At 41.4% G+C, this 4,674-nt stretch overlaps 1 long non-coding RNA gene across 1 annotated transcript; it reads right to left on the bottom strand.

Moving 5' to 3' along the window:
* Nucleotides 1–212: 212 nt before the first annotated feature.
* Nucleotides 213–4,027, bottom strand: LOC111654615 (uncharacterized). The gene is made up of 3 exons (XR_002760749.2): nucleotides 3,548–4,027; nucleotides 3,347–3,450; nucleotides 213–1,080 (listed from the first exon to the last, which is right to left on the bottom strand). It is a non-coding gene; the product is annotated as an uncharacterized LOC111654615 (long non-coding RNA).
* Between the last annotated feature and the right edge of the window lie 647 nt (nucleotides 4,028–4,674).

Below are 4,674 nucleotides of genomic sequence, written 5' to 3' on the forward strand. Positions count from 1 at the left end.
CACAATAAATACATAAATACAATTCCCGCCTCTCAGCTTGATGTCAACACATCTAAATCTCCTCTTAGAGCACCACCTTGTGGCTGGACTGAGCAGCCTCCTCTACATCCTGGAGAGCACAGACTGCTGCAGTGTCATATGTCAACAGAAAGATAGTGATTCAAAGTGGACTCAATGAAAAACAGACACTTTTTCTATTTTATTTCATTTTATTTTTATCTTTTTATTGTGCTAATATACAATATCTTTTACAGTACCTTTTTTATTGTCACAGTGCAAATAAAAATGTTATTTTGCAATTTGTTTTTAAAAGTAATAATGGAGAACACATACATAGAGAATACCACTTAATAGAGAATGTGATCATATAATGAATATCCTTACATTATGCAGGTTCTTCTGCAAATTTATAATCACTTCTTTTTCTATAATGCTGCCGCAAACTGTGTCTGTTAAACTGTGTAAAAACTTCACTCACTTAACCTGGTTCCCCTGCTTTCATGCGTGCCACGAAACATTCAACAAGACCGCGGCAGGACCGTACAACTTTTGTGGAATGCAGATGCTTCTCTCTCAGTCTATTTATGTGATTTAGGGCTGTCAAGGAAGCCAAACAGCAGGGCCCAGACAGGAGGCTGGACATGACAATGAAGCTGAGAGGCTGCACAAACTGCTCCCTCTGCTGGCAGGGCACAGAGCCATCTGCCTGAAAACACTGTAGAGGGAAAGTGATCTGCACTGAAACTTTTCACCCTGTTCTTTGCTCATGTTTCTGTGTGTTTCTATCCCGCAGACTATGTTAACATGGATATAAGTCGCATGTTATTTGGGAATGAAGAAATGTAAGAGTTTTTCCTCACACATTTTCTTTATTTTTAGGTATTCTGGGTCATTTGTCACATTTTTCTCCAGCAAATCAGTCATAGTGACACATTAACCTTGATGTCTTTCCATACGATGTACCGATTTCCCCACACACACGTTTACTCCCAGTTGATCTGATCTGATAACCACATGACCACTTGTTCTCCTCGAGTGTCAATCCCCCTGCTTGTTTCCCTCTTCTTGGCAGGACCAGAACTGTAAACACAAGGCAGAAATCAGCTCTGTGATCCCAGCTGCAAATAGAAAGCTGGAGACATGGCAACATTTTTTTTTTTTTTTTTTTTTTTTACAAACCACTATACACTGCACTAAATGCCGCCTTTCTCCGAGATCAGAAGGACTGATGAAGCCTGTCATAATCATTTCTATGCTACATTAACAGAGGCAACACTGTAGTTTGCCTTGGCAGATGCAAGTGTTGCCGCGCAGCCTCAAACATTTACAAACTCCAACCTCCACTGCTGCTGAAGTGAAGGGTCAATGTCTGTCTGAGTTTAACAAGTTTCACATCAGGAGCACTTAGGGCTGCTTTTTAAATTTATTATTTCAGTTCTATGGAAAAAGCAAATAGTCATGCTATGTTTGTGAGACCGGTTTCATTTTTGGCATCAAATACAGGGTACATCCAAAAAATAAATAAATAAACCCTGCAAGCCTATCAAAATGCCAGGATCCTTATTTGAGTGTATATTTTGTATCCAAGATGTTTTGTTATTTGGGATAACTACATTTTATAGTCCTTTATCAGATCAAAGCGCCCATGGGAAACATCCCACAGTTCCCAGGCACATGGTCTGTATTTTCAATATCAATTTCTGTCTCACAGTTGGTTGCTGTGCCACTGAAGTCATCAGGGTCACGCACCTCCCTCCATAGTCGTTTGCCAGCCGCTTCCAGCTGAAAAATGGAGCTTTCTGGACTGGAGGGGTATATGTACAGAGATAGCTTGACACAACCATTTGTTTGGCTCAGGTGAATACAGCCAGACAGCAACACAGTCCCTGCTCTGCAGCAGGGCTTGCACTATGGCCAGATCCTACTGGACACTCATTCCTCAAAGATGCGCCCGAAGCTCTGCTCCGATACACTGCTGCTTCACTGTACCGTATGTGAAGAGACACAGCTGGTCTTTTTTTTTATTTACTGTATGGATGTAAATTTAATAGTCAAGAGTTTAGCTGAGAATGATTGTTAAGGGTTGTCTGTAAAGAGCTTTTCATGTGAAGTCAAATGAAGTGATGCCAAATACACGTATCATCTTTCTTCTAGTTGCACACTGTATAAGTGATACATATTAAGTCCTTAAATTCGAGTAATATTGGTGAGTCCTTAAAAAATCTTATGTAAAGTGGAGCTACTATTAACACAGGCTTTTGCTTTTATGACACTTATTATTTCACAGCATCATTCTTCATGTTTTAAGAGCGCTGCCCCTCTTTTTCTTTTACAAATTATTAATCCATTCACCTCAATATACAAGCTTCTACTGTCACAATAAAAAAAAAAATACTGCACCAAGTATAAATGTGTGAATTTCAAGAGCAAGAATGGCCATGGTGATAAATATTATCAATAATAAATAATAACATTACAGCCAGACTCTGCTGATAATCATATTATCTCGCACAGATTCATTTCTCTCCTCTTTATTAACAGTGTCCTGTGCCTTCACATAAAGAGATCTGCTGTAACTATTGTGTGGACTGTCACAACTTCTCGGCCTGCTGTAATATTCATGTCTGCATACGACAGAAACAGCCGGGCACCTTGTGTCTAATGAATTTCAGTCTATGGCTGATTCAGTATTAGTCAGGGTTACTGCTCAGCCCCGCAGGAAATGAATTGCCCTTTATTTAACATTACAAATTACAGGTGACCCACCGTGAGCAGAACTGTGAGTTTGAGTGGTGCGACAAATAGATTTAGAGGGGCAATGATTCCCTCCTAGATTCCTGTTGTGTAAATGCAAGAGATTAGATGACAGAGGATATTAGGAAATAATTTGTGATTCCCACAGTGATAAACGTAATGTGGTTAAGAAGCAATGAATATGTCTGTTTTTGTCACAATTAAATCAAATCAGGTATTAGATTACATTACATTGATTTGTTGTATAGCAAATTGTCATGTTGACGGTGCTAGCTGAAAGCTAATGAGGATACAAGGTTAGCATTGCTGCAGGGGTGGATTTGTTGAGGTTTCAATGTGCTGGTGTAAGTGCTTCAGGTCTGGGCCGACCAACACCCTCATTAGACATCCTGCACCCTGTGGTAAGGATTAAATCCTCACCCCTCACTCATACATGGGTGCCAGTATGTAATAAGCAAGCTAAGTGCTGTACTGTAAAATCCAGTTGTCAGCATGGAGGCTGAGTCATGCAGCAGCCACTTTTAACTTTGTTCTCTCAGAGATTACCTTGGCCGGGATCAGCCACATCGCCCATGTGTTAAGATCATATTACCTCAGAGATAAATCCATCAGTCCCCTTGCGGATGTATCGAGGCAAATGTGCTCAAACCACGCTTTACACCATCTTAGGCTCCCCTCTCCAGCCAGTGACTCGGCCTGTTGAGTAATGAAGTGTTGGAGTTCAGTAATGAGACTGTTTACAGGGCGTGCTTGTTTCACATGAATCAAGCCCAGTGTGTGGTTAGATAAATACCAGCTTGGCCCTGCACGAAGCCAGTCAAACCTTCTCCTCTGCTCAGGAAATGGCAGCCAAATTCCTGTGGAATGAATGAAGAGGAAATCTGCGAGTGGCAGCCTACCACGAGATCACTCTGAAAGGAGAGGGTGGAAAAGCGGTGGCCCTTCCTCTGGTGTGGACCTGGGCCAGGGCTCACTAGGTGAGACTGATGGAATAATAATACACATCCTGAGTGTTCTTTTCATTAGCAGCACGGTTTCATGTTTTTCATCATCCTGCTGAGAGAAATGTAGAGACCCTTATTTCTGAGCTGGACAAATTACCCTTTCCCCTCTGGGAGATGCAGCTGCATTCAATATTGTGTGTGTTTCTGTGTGTGTGTGTGTTTCTGTGTCAGTGTGTTTTAGATGGGGGTTGTGGCTGGATACAGGGATTTCCTGTGGAAATAATAATTAACCAAAACATGTACACAGGGCCGGCAGTAAACACTTGGCCCTCTCACTAAATATTGTCTTTTACAAGTAACCAGGTACCTGGATTAATCTAATTTCCTACATGAGATTTCAATGTGAAGCAAACTTCCATTAGGATATAAGGAGTATTAGTTTAGATCCATGACCTCAATCTGTCAGTTGTATAAACCTGTCAGTCCAGGCTGTACGAACTGAAGTGACAGCATGGCCATCCGTATTTTGAACACATTATCCGTGATTCATATTCGCCCTTAACCAAAGCAATCCCTCCATTAACTCCACCTGCAAACACCTCATATCCCAAGTGACCCATTTTCCCAATTACCAATGCCATTACTCTGCACTTCCCTTCCACACTAGCCATCAGCAGACATCCAGATTAGAGCAGATTTCATAGAAACTCCTCTGACGGCTACATTAGTGTACATTTTTCTGCACTTATTACAGAGCACAGAGATGAAGAGTTACAGCGCCTCTCAAATGAAACGGGCTTGAGTGATAAATCTCTGGCACTAATGCACACACTTAAGAGTTTTTGACTGTAAATAAAGTCATGGGAGACATGCTGTACTTACATGGGGAGAGCCTTAAGGAAATGGTTTCCTCCTTGAAAGAACATATGGGTGTGTATGTCTCCAGCCAATCAGGATGCATGTTGAAAAGCCCCCC

This window comes from Seriola lalandi, unplaced genomic scaffold, assembly GCF_002814215.2.
Source record: "Seriola lalandi dorsalis isolate HSWRI2012SDOR001 ecotype SW California unplaced genomic scaffold, Sedor1 jcf7180002054284, whole genome shotgun sequence".
In the NCBI taxonomy this organism is placed as follows: domain Eukaryota; kingdom Metazoa; phylum Chordata; class Actinopteri; order Carangiformes; family Carangidae; genus Seriola; species Seriola lalandi.